Source organism: Ochotona curzoniae, unplaced genomic scaffold, assembly GCF_017591425.1.
Source record: "Ochotona curzoniae isolate NIBS_2020 unplaced genomic scaffold, NIBS_Ocur_1.0 scaffold_4505, whole genome shotgun sequence".
NCBI lineage: Eukaryota > Metazoa > Chordata > Mammalia > Lagomorpha > Ochotonidae > Ochotona > Ochotona curzoniae.
In genome coordinates, this window is record NW_024467118.1 from 6,921,979 (window position 1) to 6,940,750 (window position 18,772).

Genomic DNA, 18,772 nt, shown 5'->3' on the forward strand with positions numbered 1-18,772 from the left:
TACTTCTTAAAAATCTGCCCTAATTCTACTTTCTCCCCCTCCTTCACAATGGCCAGTGCACTGATGCATTCCCCCTCTTGCTTCCAGTCTCAACCACTCCACTCTTAAGTCTTCAGGACATCTGCATGGCCATGGAAGCATCCTGAATCAAGCAACCCTTCCATCTGTCTGAAGACTCTACAATCTCTAGGTCCAAAGTCGCGCCCCTCCCCAATTCCATTCACTGTCCATTGAGGGCAGCAGGTGGGCCCCGGACCAGCCCAGTCACGGAGACCTCCCTCCTCGGTGTACTCACCCCAAAGGGAGCAGCCCCCGGAGCCCAGGCAGGCCTGGTGACAGCTCACCATGTGCACATGGTGGCTGTTGTCTGGGATCCAGGCATGAGACACCCCATCCTGAGACCCCGACCCTAAGGGTTCATGTATTAGATGCCTGTTCCCAGTGTGATCATGTTGAAAGGTGGTGGAACCTGTAAGAAGCAGGGCTTAGTGGGTAATGATTAACTAATCAGAGTAACTGTCCTCAGAAAGAAGTATTTCTGGTCTTGCGAGGGGGAGTTTTTTTCAACAGTGAATTGTTACAGAGGAGCAAGACTGCAAGACTGGCCTCTCCCTGGCATCCTGTGCTAATGTGGGATCTCTCTCTCTCTTCCACACATAAACACACACACACACACACACACACACACACACACACATATACATACTCATATCTGCCATGACCACATCCACCAGAGGGAACCAGGCAAGAGCTGACACTATCCTCTATACCATCTGCTTCCAAAATGTTTTCAAAATAAATGTCTTTATTTTTACATGACCTAGTGTTGCATATTTTGCTGAAGCAATGGAAAACACAAAGACAGTTGTAATGTTCTGCTGGGGTGAGAAACGAACTCTAAGAGATGCTGCAATCATCTCTTACCAATTACGGGATGTATAATTGACTGCTGTATGTTTTTTTGTATGTGTTTGTAAAAAGGGTGTGTATTAGCTGGGAAGCTTATGCTCTCACAATTGTGGAGGGCCAAAGTCTGATGTCAACCTGTTAGCAGAGTCCAGCTCTCCTGACGGCTTCAGAGACAATCTCACAAGGACACTAGTCCTTAGATTTAGGACTCCACTTGATAATACATAATGATTCTTAATCTCAAGATTATCATTTTTTTATAGTAAGGTCACATTTACAAACTCCAGATATTAAGACGTAGACATGTATTTTGGGAAGCCTTCATTCAACTCACTGCAAGGTGTGACAGTTTGCAAACACTGATGGAGACGACAAATGTAAAGCTCTCAGAATAGAACCTTGCAGAAAATAAATACAATAAATTACTGTTGATATTGCTAATGTTACTAACACTGTGTCATGGTGACTGTAACCGAAGTTGGCACAAAGATAGTACTTTTCCATTATTGCTTTTCTATTTAGGAAACTATATTTCTTAGGCTAAAAATATTAACTATCACACTTCAGACATATGTGCAACAGTTTAAAAAGGTTATTCTAGTTAATCATCAGTTTGCCAAAAAAAATTCAATCGATCAGAATTATCATTCCCTGTGTGAGAATATGAGTATCATTTCGATCTATAGCCATTTAATAATAATAAAAAAGATTATTCATGCCAAGGGCATGGAGTATTTGGGATTTTTGTGTTACTCAAATAGAGACTAACTTCATTTGAAATAAAGTTGAAAAGGTCAAGTGTATGTAATTATAGACTTGGAAAGGCTAGGAAAACAACATCAAATAACTACCTTGCAAGATTACAGCTGTGGGGATGAGCAAAGTTGGCAGAGAAACGACTTGTCCCAGGTCACTCCCAGAGTTGGTGACAAAGGGGGCAGTATTGATCCAGCTTCATCACAGTATACGTGTTTCATCTTGTCATCACCCAACGCAAAGACCAGTGCTAACGTAAGCTACCTGAAAGGACAGGGAAGATACAAAAAAAATCAATGTGTGTGACCGAAAAGCTTACTCTCAGGAGCTTTCACTATTCTAACACATCCGTGAAAATATATAAATAATACATTTTTAATTTACCTCTCATTTCATTTGATAAAAGCACCAGGGAAAAGCAGTGTAACAGCTTCCAAATGCCTTATTTTGATACCCAATGTCATTTACAACTTTCTCTGATAGTAACATAACCCTTTTCTTCCATTTCACATGTACTCTGTTCCAATAAAATGAAATGCTCACTAGTTCCACAATTACTCCATGCATCCTTCCTTCCACATTTTGATCAAAGTTTTGTTCTTTCTGTTTTGAACATTATTTATTTCCATATATCCAAACCCTGTTGCATTTGAGAGCTCAGTTCAAGTGCTGTATGGGCCATGGAGTCTTTGCTCCTTCATGGTGGTAACACTTCCTGTCTATGAGCCTCGGTAGCTCATTTTCTATACCTCTCTGGCATTAATCACATATAAGTTTGTATTTATTTTTATTCATTTAGTTAAAGCCCCATGGAAATTTTTAGCAAGAGATTTCAATAAATAGTACTTATGTCAGATTTTATTAAAAGTCCCCCTGTCCATAGAAGTATGCTCTGACAGAGATTAAAGATATGAACCTAACACCCTGGCCCAAGCAAATGGAGTAGGATGAGAACGGAGCTCAGGTCCACCAATGCCTGTCGTGAGCAGGGACTATGAGGTAGCAGACAGGGAGGATAAGTGATGAGAGTTCACCGCTGCTTCACGGGATTTGTTCAGTTTTCAGAATTTGAACAGTCAAGTGAGTCACAGTGTTGATTTCAAATCAACTGTAGTGCGAATATTTGCATTACAGAAAATGACAAACAGTAAATAAGTATTCAGGTTAGCCCAGGCCCGAGCCGACCTCCCAGAGCACCATGACGGTAACAAACCAAATCTTGTCCCTTGTTGTCTTGAGTATGAGGCCTGCCGTCAGTGGTCCTTGACAGAAACAGACAAGGAGAAGTCAACAAGAAAAGAGCATGAGTGGTGAAAGGAATACAGCGGCCAAGGCTCGGAGGCTGAAACCTAAGAACAGAACTAAGTTCATCCGCGATGGCAGGTGTCGTTAACGCACAGGCGTGTGGTGCAGCTGTTATGAGCACAAACTCCTACAGTAGGAGCACAGACTCCACCTCAGTCCCACAGTTTTTCTAGATCCCAAGCATCGTTTTTAATCCCTGCTGTTCGTCGGGGCAACCTCTGCAGTGATCCCTGTTTTCCTCTCTTTTTGTCTCTCTCCATTTTTCCCCCTCTTCACACTGGACTTGCAACTCATGGAACATGAAGGAGTTACCAGAACACTTTGCAGGCTCAAGAAGTACTTCCATATGCATCCTCGTGTTTAATCCTCAGCACAACCTGAGCAGGCACATAGGTCATTTACTCTCGTTAGCACTTAAGAGAAGGAAGCTGAGGCTCAGAGAATCTGCAGCCAGAAAAGTGAGAAAAAACAAACCCATGTCCTCTGGTATCAGAATCAGGAACCCCAACCACTTTTGGTGTCGTGGACCTATAAGTTTCATGAAGTATGAAAATATTTTGGCGGTTTCCAATGTCAGGTCACATTCCGTGAATGACATTAGGATTAGCAAATCATCAAAGCACAAAGGCCCAGAGGCAAAGAAAAAAATGAAGGACAGAGAGAGAATAGGAGAAAATGAGATTCGAATGTTTGAATGCCATAACTAGAAAACGTAGTGTGTTAATACACAAACACAGATAACACACACACACAAGAGAGGTCTTGGAAAAGTTTATGGATGATGCATACTATTAAAAATTGTTATTAAAAATTATGCAGTTTTCAATTTTTGCACCAAAACAAGCTTATCTTTTATTCCATTTCCCCTGAACTTTTGGTGCATCCTCATACATGTGTACTATTGCATGGATACTATTAAATATGCATTGTGTGGCATCAAACATACCCGAGTTAAAATCCCAGCTTACCTACAACTTGGCCATGATAATCTCAGCAAGTCACATATCAAGCCAGCAGGATCCATGCATAAAAAGAACTTTGGTTTCTTTGTTTCCCACACTAGGACCTGGTAAATTTTAATGGTAAAGGAATGTGACCAGCTAGGCACAAATTTTGCCACAGAGTTAAGTCTTTCATCTATGATATCCATTTATTACTATTATGTTAAGGAAAATAATGAATAATTATGATCATTTAAAGTCACATGACTCTAATCCTAAAACAGGAACATTCCGATGGCTAACAGAGGACTTCTCTGTAGAAAATGAGGGAATTTTACACATATGCACGGTCTACCATGATTATGTACCAAGTTCCAGATTAAACAAACAAAACGGCTGCTGCTGGACTGTGCTCCCTAGAGAGATCTGATTCTTGAAAATAACGAAGGGGCTAGATTGTCCTTTGATTCCTGTGCTACCTGCACGTGGGCGATGTGATTGCCTTCCCAACCTCCTGGCTGGAGGAAGGATTCAGATGCTTGAGAACAAAGCCTACTGAGCTGGACACACAGCTTCCTGGGACCCTCAATCAGCAGGGAATTCCCTGGCCACCTCAGAGACAGTGTGCTAAATCTCCATCTATTTTCTGAGAGAGCAATCACCTGTATTCTCAGAGACCTCTCCATGTGGCTTCATCATTGCCGGCCGTGTCTCTGCTAATACATGATACAGACTCATTCCAGTTGCAAGGTGATTTTCTCATGCTAAAATCTAGAGATTAGACTCAGAACAGCTTCTGGAGAGAGGCTTCTGGATATAATTCTTTTACAATTTCAAAGTTAGAAGAGAAAAATGAATGAAAACATATAAACTAGAACCAAGAATTAAACCCCACCCAATATAGCCTCTATTTTTAAAATTTCCATTTCTTTTTTAATGTGAGAAAGAGAGAATGTTCCCATCTGTTACCCACTCTTCAAATGATGCTAATGAGGGTGAGGTGCAGTCTTGATCTAATTGTGTTGATTGGGAAGTGGGCCTGATGGGAGGTCCATGGGTGCTTGCAAGAGGGTTGTCTGTTCCAGCCCCATTTCAACTAGCCTCTGCCTCTGTTTCTGGGCTTTCAAGGGGCCGTTCCAGGGTGTCGCCGCCCCCATTGGCAGCCTCTGTCCTCAAGAGATACCAGACAACCAGGGATCTCCAACTTACGCCTTTTGTCCTCAGAAGTAGCTGCTTTCAAGTATATTATTCACAATAATGAAAAACCAAAGTATATGTATAGAAACACACATATATCACACACATTTATACATTTATGGGGAAAGGAGGGGTAAGAAAAGCAAGTACCAGGACACACTCAGAGTGACAGACGGAGACAGAGGCGGAGACGGGGGAGTGCTTAAAGACCTGGTTCACATCATTGTGTGAGTTGGCAAGCCCAAAGTTGGGCATAAATGCAGATAAAATCAGGCATTTCAGGGTGGAGTCGTTAGGATATAAACGCAGGTGGGATTTCTCTGCTGTTGTCCAGAGCCAGAATTCCTTCCTCCAAACACCTTTAGGCTGAATGGGTAAGGGCCACCCATATCACAGAGGGCCATCAGCTTTCCATAAAACAAATGTATTATAAACATCAACCACAGCAACATTTAGACTGGTGTTTGAGCAAATATCTCTGGTGAGTACAGCCTAGTGAGGCTAACACACAGAATTCACCATTGTGGCCACATTTCTAATAGCTACTCGAAAGCTCCTACAATACAGTATAATGGCTCCTGACTTTGAAGATGGCAACTTATTTGACTTCCTTTCCAAACCCCAGCATGGGGAGACACATTCTGGGTAAGAGCATTAGCAGGCTGTAAAGTGCTGACAAGGTGTAGACCAGACACAAGCAGCTTCCCGACTGGGTGATTAACACAGGAGGGCAGGGCAACCTAGGCCGCACCTCCTCAGCACACCCCTGAACCCATGCACAGTCCACCTGCTCATGCACCCTGTACTTCAGGGTGTGCGGGACATTACCTAATTATGCTCAATGAAAAGGAGTTCTTTTATCATTAGATGGAACTCTTGTCCCAACCTGCCACACCTGGCTGGACGCAGCCAAGAGAATGCCATTTTCAGGTAGTTATAAATGTCTTTCCAACCCCAAGCCATGTGCCATTTTTGCTTAGCTGCATTCTGGTGTCATGGGAAAGCAGTCACACACCCCTTCCCTATATGGCCCAAGGGGAAGCACCCAGAGTAGGCTGTGGGAAATCCTGGCTTCAGAGTCTAGTGTTCCATAACCTGGCATCGGCAGAGATTCCAGAGAATTTGCTGGTTTGACTCACTGCTCAGTCATGTCCAGGCCTGAGAAACCAAGCTTTCCTTTCATTGTTTTTATTTATTTTTATTTTTTAAACAAAGAATCTCTTCTCTTCCCCAGACATGGACTTTGTTTTGCCTTGGGCTGTCATGGACATCTATGTAACAGGAGTTGGCAACAGGATCTACACAGGCTCTTTTACTGTTTTCTCCATTATCTGCAAAACAGAATGATCATCCATGCCACAGAGTCCCTGTGAGGGTTCCATCACAGCGGAGGCAATATGCCTCCCACAGAGAATCCTCTTCCCTGCTCCCTGTTGTCTATGAAATGCCTTCATTGCAGCGTAGCTTTCCCTGTGTTGTCCTATAGGATGGCACGCCCAATGACACCAGTGTTCATTTCCCCCAACTAGTAGAAGTGGGCACTGCCATCAGTTTGACATCCTTATGACTCTAGGATCAACAGAAGGAAGATCCATTTGGTTCTCAATTCATACATTCACTAGCATTGTGGGGCTGTTTGTCCACAACCTATGACCTAGCAGGGAAATGGGTGGTGTCTGGGAACATGGTGACAGAAGATCAGGACAAGCAGGCAAGAGCGTAATTGGAGAGGCAATCAGTAGGAAGTGCAGGTCCAGGCAGAGGCTGAGTGTACAGGTGACTGCAGCAAAACAAAGGGAGAATCTGAGTTAAATGGGCTGAGAGAATGAAAGAGAAGGTCAATCTGTGCATAAATAACCTGTTTTTTTTTTAATTTCCCAGAATAATAACTGGTGATCTAACATCTTCAGGTGACAAAAGCGAGTGAAAGGAAGTGCAACAGAACTAGGAGAAAGGCAGCTCCTCCATTCAATTGTTCTATCTCACCACCAGTGTTCTTTCTTGGAATCCTAGAGTGGCCTTTTAACTGGTCAGCTGCTGTCAGCCTTCGTCCTTTCAGCCCAGTCTTCCCAAAACAGTCAGATCCTCATAAAAGCAGGAGTCACCTTAGGTCACTCCTCCATTCAAACCCCCAGTGACTCAGCTCACTGGAAGTCCTTGCAGTGCCCTCTGTGGGCCTCTGTGTATTGGCTCTGTTTTGATCCAGAAGGTGACATTTGCATAGCCCACTACTGGAGGGCTTCACTCCAGCTATTTCTCTACTTGGAACATTCTCTACCTCAGACATACGCTTGACTGATTCAGTTGTCTCCTTCCAGCCTGTTCAGATCCAATGCTCTCAAGGAGATGTCCTTACACACCTGCTGTCTACTGTCAATGGTCTCAGTTTTCCTTCCCACTCTTGTCTATTTTTTTCTTGCTATTGTTTTCCCTTTATCATCTGTGTCTCATCATAAAGGATAAGAATCCACAGTCAGGAGATTTTAATCTGTTTTGTTCATGACTGTCTTCCAAGATCTGAGACAGTCCATAGCAAATGGTGGCTATTCCATAAAGTTTTGGAATCATGAATGAATGAACAGAAATTTGGGCTAGGAGTCCTGGCGATCACAGTTTAAGGACTTGAACATTCTGCCCCTTTAACTGGAAGACTGAGATTTCTGTGGCTTGGTGTCCTCATCTGTAAAATGACAACTCCCTTGTACACCTCCTAAATCAACTGTATATAAAGTGCCTGATATAAAATGGGCTTTCAATGAATGTTAATTCTCATTCAATATTTTAACATGACAAACACGTCAGAAAACAGGCTCATAAAGTTTGATATTTTGAGCTGAATCAATCCAAAATATTGTTGATAGCACCTCTGAGAAGGCACCACGCTAAGCCCAGCAAGGAAGACTGGACAGAAAGTCACACACCACCAAGAGGCACTGACATCATGAATTGTTGAGTAAAGCAAATCTAGCCATCATGAGGCATTAGGACCCTACTAGAAGAATTTGGAAAGTGAGTGAGAGGAAAAATGTCTAAAATTAACTTTCAAATATTTTCAGGCTTATGAGTTGTTAAAAATACAAAGAGTTCCTGACTGACTTTCATACAGCTCGCTTCAGTAGTAACAGCTTCCATCACCAAGAGGCACACATTTGGTTAAGTTTAAGTATCAATTTGACTAAGTAAAGAAGAACTTAGATTCTGGAAATATATATATGTATTTATTGGGCATATCTCTGAGGGTATTTCTGAAGGTGATGGATATATGAGTTGATGGATTGAGTGAGTAGATCCTTCAAGTTGTTAGGCACCATCCAGTCGGCTTGAGACCTGAAAATAGACCTAAGGCAAAGGAAACATGAATTTGAATTCTCTCTCTCCGTCTCTTTCTCTCTTCCATTCTCCCCATCCCATTTTCCCTCTCCTTCTCTTTCTATCCCTGGAGCTGGGACAGCTGTTTTTCCCTAACCTTGGACACTGGAACTCCTGAGACTGCAGCCATTTTCAGACCTTCAACTTCAACTGAGAGTTCGTCATCCGCTTCCCTGTTTCTGAGGTCTTTGGACTTGAATTGAACCACACCACTGGCATCTGGATGGATAGGCTATCGTAGAACTTCCCAGCCTCAATAATCAGGACAGCCAATGCTCCTATTAAAGCTTCTCTTTATCTATCTATCTATCCATCCATCTATCTATCTATCTATCTATCCATACCTTCATCCATCCTTTGGGTTTTCTCTAACTCTCTGAAGATCATTGACTAACATCGTTTCAACTACAAACCTTATTCAGATTTTACCAGTTATATATATATATATAATATGCACAAATATATATCATATATATAGGAGTGAGCTATAGTTTGTGTATTAATTTGGATGTCCCCAAAAAGCACGTGGGTTATGGCGTGGCCCTCCTATTCTTACATTATTGGTCAGTGAATTAGTGTTAATGGTTAAAGGTGGACACTTTGCTCAATAGTGGTGTGTGCAAGTGAGGCCTTCGGAGGTGATCAGGTTGAAATGATTAAACGATGGTGTTATAAAGTGGGACATATGGACACAGACAATGCTCCCTGGCTTGGCACTGAATCCTTCTATATGCGGTCTGCTATTCACTGTCCCATTAGACTTGACCTTAGACTGAATTTGCAAAACCATGAGTCAAAACAAACCTTTCTTCTTCAGAAGTCACTGCCCTTGGGTAATTTAGCAGTGATAACAAAAAACTAACTATATGAATGCAGCACTGATATTTTATCACATATATGGATTATTAACTGCTAAAGAAAAGCAGAGATGTAACAAAATCAACAAAGTATCTTGTCCCTTCCACACAATTCTAGAGATCATGACTGAACACTGTCATGTTATAGATAAGTAACAGTTTAAAGCTCAGAAAAGCGAAGAGACCTGCTGAAGAGGATGCAAAGTTATTAAGTAACTGGAGCTCCTGGGACCCTGCGTCTTTCTGAGGCTAAGTGTGTGCTCTGTTGAAGTCTCCATCCTGAAGAAGGAGGCTGAAGGCTGCTGTGAAAGAACAGCAGCAGTTAGGCTCAAGCTTCAGACTTGATAGACTATAGACAATTTTGTTGCTATGGGACTGCCGTTTTATAAGCGCTAAACTGTTATTTCCCTTGATTTTACTCTAAGATCTGAGTTTCAGAATAGCTTTTGTAAAATGCAGGAACGAGAGCCTCCTTTTCCACAGGAAATACCCACTCTCGTTATCCTCGCCAGCCAAAGCCACCTCTTCGGGCTGTCAGGGAGAAGCCTTCAGAGGGAAAAAAAAAAAAAAAGAACGCAAAAAGGTTTCAAAATGGGAAATAGAGAGCAGCTTAAGCAGCCTGGGAAGAATTCTACAGAAAGAAAGTGACTGTTGTCCCTCCCTCTGAGGCGCCTTTTTGTTGCCTGGTCTGGCAGAAAGCAGCGTGGCCTGAACCTCAGCCAAGGCACAAAGGGCTTTTTTGGCTAAGAGAAGTCATTGTGGTCATGATGGGCTGGAACAGGAGGGAAGCGTTTTATGGGGAAACAGGGCCTACCAAATGCTGGCTTCAGCGTCTGCAGGATGTCGTTTAATTCGGCAAGCACTTACTATGCACCTGCTTCATCCCAGGCATATTCAAATAATAAAGAGACAATGCAAGCCTCCACCGATCTCCCAAACTATTAGAGGAGTCATTCATTCCACTCATCCATTCATTCATTCACTCATTCATTTAATGTCTCACTTCTTTCACCATATAATTTGGTAATTAAGATTGCATCCTTGAAATAAGAGACACAGGCCCATTCATTCATTCAATAATTCAGTCTTTCTAAGTGCTCAAGGCACTAGGGAAACAGAGGCAGACAAAATATAGATTCTCTACCTTCCAGAACATTGATTGACTCAGAGTTGGAGAAACAGACAGTGATCAATAAGCATAACAAATAAATGACATAGCACTTGTGTCTTGGCAGCTGGCAAGAGCTACATGAACAAGAAAACAGATCAGGACAAGGGTCTTTGGAGTTACTGCATGGGGGAATTTAGAATGCAACATTACATTAGGCTAACAAGGAAGACCTTATTGAATAGGCTACAAGTGAGCAAAGATCACAACAAGCAATGCAGTGGCCAGGGCACAGAGATACGGAATTGGGGAAGGGAAGAAATGAAAATACAGGAACAGCTAAAAACAAGGTTCTAAGGCACAACCATTCATGCTCCATATGGGAACAGTAAGAAATTCCAGGGCAAAGGCACAGAGTGAGACGGGAGAAGAGAAAGAGGAATAAGACTAGGGGTTAGACTACACGGGACCATGCGGGCCTGGATATGAGTAACCACAGCAGGGTTTTAACTGAGAAGTACCATGATCTATCTCATGTTCTAACAGAATCACTCTAGCTGAAATGCTGGATAAACCTTAAGTGTGCAAATCCAGAGGCAGGAGAACCTGCACAACTGCCAAAGCAGCAATCCTGACAAGAGGCGATGGTAATTCAGGCCAAGACAATACTAACAGATATGAGGAGATCTGGATTCTGGGCATATTTTGAAAGCTAAGTTAAAGCACTATGGGATCAGCTAGGGTTCAAAAGAAAGGGAGGAATTGAAGAGGTTTCCAAAATTCATTCCAGAGCCATTAAACGTTTATCAAGTATGATCTTGAGAGTGAATCAAGATGCATTTGTTACCGCTTCATAATGCCTGGTTCAATTCCTGGCTCCCAGCTCTAGTCTCCAACTTCCCTCAAACACAGATCCTGGAAGGCAAGAGTGACAGTTCAAATCATCTGGTTCCTGTCATTCATGTGGGAGATTGGGATTGCGTCCCTGACTGCAGACTACAGTCCCAACCCAACGTCATTCACTGTGGTCACTCAGGGAGTATACTAACAGAGAAGCTCACACTGTCTCTCTGTGTCCAACTCTCACACTAAAACAACAGCAAAGTGTCATTGTTTTCTGCACTGTAGGATCACTGTGAATATTAAAGAAATAAAACATGTAAAGACTGATTTGTGAGGAAAGCTTATAAGAAGGGTAGACAATCAAGTGTGACATGTGCAAGGCACCAGAACAGCACAGTGAGGGATTCTGAGAAAGACTGAGCACGGATGGGTTCAAGTCCTGAGCAAGGAAACAAGAGACTCAGACTGCATTCACACGGTCACTCTACTAACCACTTCATGGCCTTTGATGAATCACTCTGCTTCTCAAAACATAAAATACAAGGGAAATTGATTGAGATAAGGGAGCTGTAAGCAAATTCACCACATGTTTTTACAAATTAGGTTTTACTGGAATGCAGCTGTGCTTGGTTTTAATATATTGTTTACAACAGCCTTCCTGCTATAACACTGAGAGATAGCTATGACAGAAACAGCTTGTAGATCCGCAATGTAGACCACTTTTTTCACAATGGTCATTTACATAGACATAACATAGATATAGGCCAAGACTTATGCTGGGGAGCACTTTCTTCAAATAAAATCTCAGATACAAGTTTAACAGAAAAGGGTGGACTGATTCAGTGGACAAGTGCTGGGGTGGGAGATGGGGGGAGACTTCCACTCCGTCTGTGACTCTAACCTGTCATCTTCATTCCTGAGGCGTCGAAAACAAGGTTTATGGAAGCCAAATCTCAGGTCATTCCTAAGGCCTTGTCAAGGTCCCTGAGTCTAATGGTTTACATCACAAATCCAAATACAAACTCTGAATACACGGAGATTCACGGTGAGCAGAATGATAAAAACAATCCTCCTTTTATTATGAAAGCACTTCAAAACATTAGTGGAAAATAGTAAAGCCTATTTTGGTGCAAAGCCTTTTGAAATCTATACATATGATTATGTATCAAGGAGATCATGGATGTGACCTTTAGATGTTGGGCAAAGTAACACTTTTGTTGAAAGCCTCAAAATTGGTCTTATGCCTAACAAGGTAATGCTACATTTGGTAAGGCCCAAAGGCAGTTGTTGCAGTGACAAACACTTCCCACCTCAAAAATGAGGTGGCATTTCCTCATTACAGGCTGCTGTTCCTCTGAAACTCCTGAAAATGCTCCAAATTTTAAAATCACATTTACCTTTTCTAATCAAACTTCTACAATAAGGTATCTTCTCTACATACTTTCTTTTATTCTCTCCTTATATGGATATTTGTGTGCTGTGACCTGAATGTGTGCCTCAGTCCCCAAAACTCATATGTTGAAGCTATCACTCCAAATGTGATGGTTTTTGGACAGGAGCCTTTGGAAAGTAATTGGGGCCAAAAGATGAGGGTGGATGGGGGTGCGTCGTGATGAGATTACTTCCCTTGCAAGATGAGGCTGCAGAAGAATGCTCTTGCTCCCTCCCTCTCCATAATGTGAGGACACAATGTGCAGGTGTCTGTCTGCCTGTCAGAGACAGAGCCCGCACTAGGGAAACTGGGCCCTCGACCTCGGATGTCCAGCCTCCAGAAAATTCACTTCTTTTGTTGGAGAGGTCCAGTCTGGCATTTTGTTACAAAGACGCCGTATCTGCAGTTGCATTAGCTTACCAAATCAGTCCCTGACCTTTCTCAAACCAACCAACCTCACAGAGGAAATGCCGCTTCTCTGGCCGATGCTCTTTCACACCAGCACAAAATCAAACATCTGTTGGCCAACATCAACTAGTTCTCCTACACAAATATCCTATTACCAATGTCCAAAATAAAACTATCTACCCCCGTCTCCTCCTGCATACTCATCCTCCCTTCCTTGCTTCTCATAATGTCACCATCTTCCTCACAATCAGGTTACTCTATACCCCTGCCTCTCTGCCCCACAAATCCAATCGCCAGCAGTGTCTATTAGCCTGCTTTCATTGCACATTCTGTATTCATCTCATTCCCTGTTTCCAGTGCCGACTTCCAGCTCAAATCCTGAAGCCCTCTCCTCCAGACCATCATATTAGACTCCTATTTCATGTCTCTGGCTTGTCCTTTCACAAGACTCTCAGATAAATCTTCTCTAATTGCATGACTGACCATATAATTCCTTTGCTCAAAAACCATCAGTAGTTCTCCACTTCATGAATGAAGTCAGATACATTTCTAATGTCAGTTCCTTTTCAATTGGATTCAATTGACCTGCCTATCTGAAATCCTGCTCTTGCTCTTTCTGTGCTCTATGTGAACGCTTAAAGGAAGGATTCACCCTTGACTGAATGCTGTCCTCATTCTCCGTCTTCTACTTACAAGAACCTCCCAGAGTTTTAACGCATGTTCAAACCCTTCAAGGCTCAGATCAAACTTCTTTCTTCAATGGCCTTTCCTCTTACCTCTTTCCCCTTTCCTTTAAATACTTTCAATGTTTTAACCAGACACTTGCAATGGCATGCCCCGGACAGTTTTTTCCTGCTTGAGACTTTCAGCATTTGCTGTTTCCTGTTAGGATAATACTAGCTCTTCTAACAAATGTGTATTTTTTCTCTCCCAATTTTGGTGGCTTGATACAATGAAAGTACCAAAGAATCTAATGTGGGTCTTTCTGCTTGACAGAGAACTTCCTCCACAAAGCGATTCATCCTGTAGTTCTATCATGTCTTGAGATTTCTGAGTCTTCTGCCGCTAGTCAATAGGAGAGGAAAGTGAGAGCAGAAACATCTGTGCCCTAATCACCACCACCAGGACCCTTATCGCTTCCTGTTGTACTGTAAAAGTGAGTCAAAGGGAAATGTGATCCCTGGCCGGGCAGTTCCTCCGCAGAGCTCTAGTCCACAAGAGTGGACATGCTGGATGGAGACTAAGCCAGCTCATTCTGACGCAGAGTAGATGCCTTGCATCAAAAACATAGCAGAGACTCTGCAACACAAATGTAACACTGGAGATGATGACAAGACCTCGGTGTCCATAATCTATCACCTAGTAAGAATCTTTTTATATTAAAAATCACACACAGAAACACACTGGAAATTACAGAAATTGAAAACCGAAGTCAGAGATACTCTCATTTTGGTGCAAATCTTTTTAAATTTATGAATAAGTCTTTCATAATTTGAATTTTCTATAAACTCATTGATGTACACACATTAAAATGTATATTATTTCCATCACAAAGGATAATCTTGCAATATAAAGCTGATGCAGACAAAGAAATTTACTTGAAAAACATGCAAGAATAATAATCATAAAGGCAATATTTATTGGGTATTGATTATGAAAAGGAACTAATGGTCTCACATAAAAGGTTAATCAAGTTTATAAGCTGTTTATTAGGTTTTGAAACCAGCCTAACCTGATTTTCAAGTCCCTATTTTTCCTTCATGGTGCACAGCTAAAATGCACAAAATAAAATGGATTAACATTCAGGAAGCACTTCTTATATGCCAGTCTCAATTATATACCTTTTACATGTACAAGTATTGGAAAATTTAATTCACAACATATTTTAGTACAATTATATGTTATTCACTGATTCTCAAAGTGGAATACAAATTATAAAATAGTGTGTATATTTTAATGGTGATATATACTTTATAGCATATATTGGCACATAAAATATATACACATGTAGTATATGTATATTTGTATCCATGCATGCATGAATATATACATACATCCATATTTGTGCCAATGTTTATATTTGTATCTAACAGTTCCATAACAGATAGTTCATATGCGTATGGGCATTTGCATATATACGCCCTATGTAGCACCATAATGTATTTTTTTATAGACATCATGAAACTGAGGCACAAAGGAGCTCAATAACTTGTTCGGGAGCTCAGTGAACAATGCGCCTGCCTGTGTGAGCCTGGGGCAGCCAGAGGTCTTCACACACGGGTTAACCGCCTGGGCTGTCTCTGCTTTGCAGGCCGTATTAGTCTCTGCAGGAGTATGAGCAGGGTTATCAAGAACCAGACTTGTGCTCATAATTTTATCCTTGTTTTCTAGCATTGCCTGCTTCACCTCCAGAGCTATTTGTTGAACTGGATTGACAAAGTTTAGGGAAAATGGTTTCCAAGAGTCAAGACTAGAATTTATACTTTGTGAGGCTAGAGGAGGAGCAACTATGTCTGCCAGAGAAAGAAAGTGGCCAGGCGTTTTAAGAAGAAAATAGGAGTCTGAAGCGCTCACTCTTTGTCCTCCTGGGGAACCTGTGCATTTCTGGCGGCCGACCAGGGCTGGAGAGTCCCACGCAGAGAGAAGTCCACTGGATCTCATCCACAGCTTTGAGGAGTGACTCGAAACCCTCTCCCCAGGCGCATCTCAGCCGAGCAATGCCCAAGGACTCGGGAGCCTGGAAAACACTTTTCTGTTTGCATTCAAAGTTTGGTAAAGGCAGAGTAAAATCCAGGGTCTTTAGCAGTTCATCTTGTATGTTCAGGACATAAGTAAAAATAGGACCTGTGTGAGGAAGATCTTGGGATTTTCTAATGAGGAGACCCATAATAAATAGATTTGTGATGCCCATTAGATAATACAAACATGGCTGTATACAGTATCTTGGCTATTCCATCTAAGTCAAAACCATTCAAATCTTATGATTTTTTTTCTATGTAAGAGGAAATAGGTTTTCATCTGAATGCTTGACTTTGAGGTTGTTGCTGCTGCTGTGTTTTTTTTAACAAGTTTATATTTAGACTTTCCATAACAATGCTTGTTCCTCTGTTCCAAACACACAGATGTGATAGAAATCCAAATGTGAGCGTTGTGTGTGCAGGTGTGTGATGCCAGAAATAAATGGGGGAAGGGAAGCTGATCTCTCTCAAATGAGAAATGAGACAAGTATATAATGAGTGAGCAGAACCCTACAAGGTGACTATCAGCTACCAAAGACAGAAGCCAAGGCTAGACGCACCACTGAGAGACACTAAATGAATACACAGATTTTCCCAATTTGAAAAGGGAAAATGTCCCCCATGCCCTCTTTGTGGGACTGTGGATTATGGTAAGTGTGAGGCTTGAAGGACTCTGGAGGACCTGCTCACTCACCACCAGACGTGGAGCTGGAAGTGTCCCAAGTTAGAGACCAGACCTAGAGAACGTCTGCTCTTGTTTGGTGTGGGAGAGGATTCCTGAAATGCTATGCAGAGAGCTGGAGAACTGTTCTCAGACCTTGGGGCAAATATCAAATTATTAGGTAGGACAGAATTTACACTGGTGGGAAATGGGAAAATAAGTTCTCTGATATAACCTTCAGCTTAACCCCAGTCATGTTGTCCTAGTTTAACCCTAATGGTGTAGAGAACAGGACTCAGAAACAGCAGGTGCTTTGGACATTAGCTGTATCAGGAAACAGAAACTACAAGGACTGCTTAAAACGATGTGTAAAAGTCAGTTGGACTCCTAGTACACCTCCTACAACCTATGTAACTATGCTTCCTGCTCCCTCCCATGCCCAGGGCCACACATAAAAGGCTAGTTCATCATCGGATATATCACACCAGGAATCTCCGGACTCTGGGACAGCAGGATTAGCTGAGGGAGAGCTCAAAAGTAAAGATGCTGACAACGGAAGCCAAGCAACTTTTGTTCAACCAACTTCCACAAAGTCAGCAATCAGGCTGATACACCCAGACAAGAAAACTTTACAAGACTCACAAGGCCAAAGAAAATGTCAATTAGATATTCTGCAACACAACAGTTGACTATTTGCTCCACTAACCCATAATGAAGAATGCCACTCAACAAGCCCTCACTCCTCTGAGGTTTTTTACATGCCTTACTTTTTGATTAAATGGAGAGCAAACAATTTCCAGGCTTTCTGGAAGAATACATCTAACATAATAAACAAACAAACAAACAAACAAACACAATTACAGGAGACAAAGAAATGGAAAGGAAGCGGAGAAGCGGAAGATATTCTTAGAGAGGTAAAAATATACTCCATTCTTGAAACAGAATCAGGATAAAAACAGAGTCCATTTGACACTGCATTGGAGGCCCTGCCCAATGCAGTTCGATAAGAAGAAAATTAAGAGGTATAAGAGAAAAAAAACGGGCTCAAGAATTGGAAAATTCATTTCACACACATAAAATTTTCACATAAAAGCCCAAAGAAAATTTACAGGGAAACTAGAATTCAAAAAAGGAGACAGCCTGGTACCAGGAATGCAATTTCCATGTGTCAAAGCACATGAAATATTCTAGCCTAAGTATAAAAGGAAGGCTTTTACAGAAATGATCATCACTTCATTTTTGTTATAAGAATGTTAAAATCATCAAAATGTTCATCAGTAAGGAATCTTTACAAATATTACATATTAAGTTAGAAACATCAACAAAAATGAATTTAGAACTATCAATATAGAGGCTGTCAAGATAGCTTAATTGGCTAATCCTTTACCTGCAAATGCAAGGATCCCATATGGATGCCAGTCTATGCCCTCATTGATCCCCTTCCCATCCAGCTCCACGCTTGTGGCCTGAGAAAGCAAGAGAAAATGATCCAACGCCTTGGAACCCTGTACCCACATGGGAGACCCAGAAGAAGCTGCTGACTCCTAGCTTTGGATAAAGTCAGCTGCGGCCATTGTGGCCATTTGGAGAGAGTGAACCAATGGATGGAAAATCTTTCTTTCTCTCCTTCTCTCTGTAGACCTGCCTTTCCAATAAAAATATTTAAATCTAATTTTAAAAACATGTAAATAAATCTTAAAATGTAACGTTAGAAAATAAGTTGCAAAACATTAACAGCATAGTGATTTTTAAAACAAATTCTTCACTGATATTTTAAGTATGTTAGAATTAGGTTAACTGTTAGACACAAACACTGGAGACATAAAACCATACCTAATGATCTATTTTGCTCTCATCTAGAAAATACCTAGAGAAATATACCAACAAAGCTTTCAATGGCAGATCTATAAGCTAACCAGAGTTGCAGAATCATCCCCATGATCTTTCTGCCTTCCTAGAGAACATCTCTTACCCCAGGGCCCACGATTGCTGCTATGACCCCATTACACCCCTGTCCCAACAGCAGGATGAAGAAATGGGCAAAGAAGTTTTCCCCTGCTTTGAAGGGGATTTGCTTGTACTTGCTACAACATCCTAATGGTCTAATTTTAGAGTGGTACATTTATTGCAAGCACAGAGGAGCAACATAATCCTTGCACCAAAAAAAAAAAAAAAAAAAAAAAAATTAAGAGTTTGCTATTCCAAAGAAACAGACTGGATCTGAGATGTTAACACACAATTGGCAATA

General features: G+C 41.6%; 1 long non-coding RNA gene across 1 annotated transcript in view; it reads right to left on the reverse strand.

Moving 5' to 3' along the window:
* Positions 1-437: 437 nt before the first annotated feature.
* The window catches only part of LOC121146798, a 53,865-nt gene continuing 35,530 nt past the window's right edge, over positions 438-18,772 (reverse strand). Inside the window, exons 2-3 of the long non-coding RNA XR_005882249.1 lie at positions 1,761-1,929; positions 438-469 (exon numbers count right to left, since the gene is read on the reverse strand). This is a non-coding gene — a long non-coding RNA (uncharacterized LOC121146798). The remainder of the gene's footprint in view (positions 470-1,760; positions 1,930-18,772) is intronic.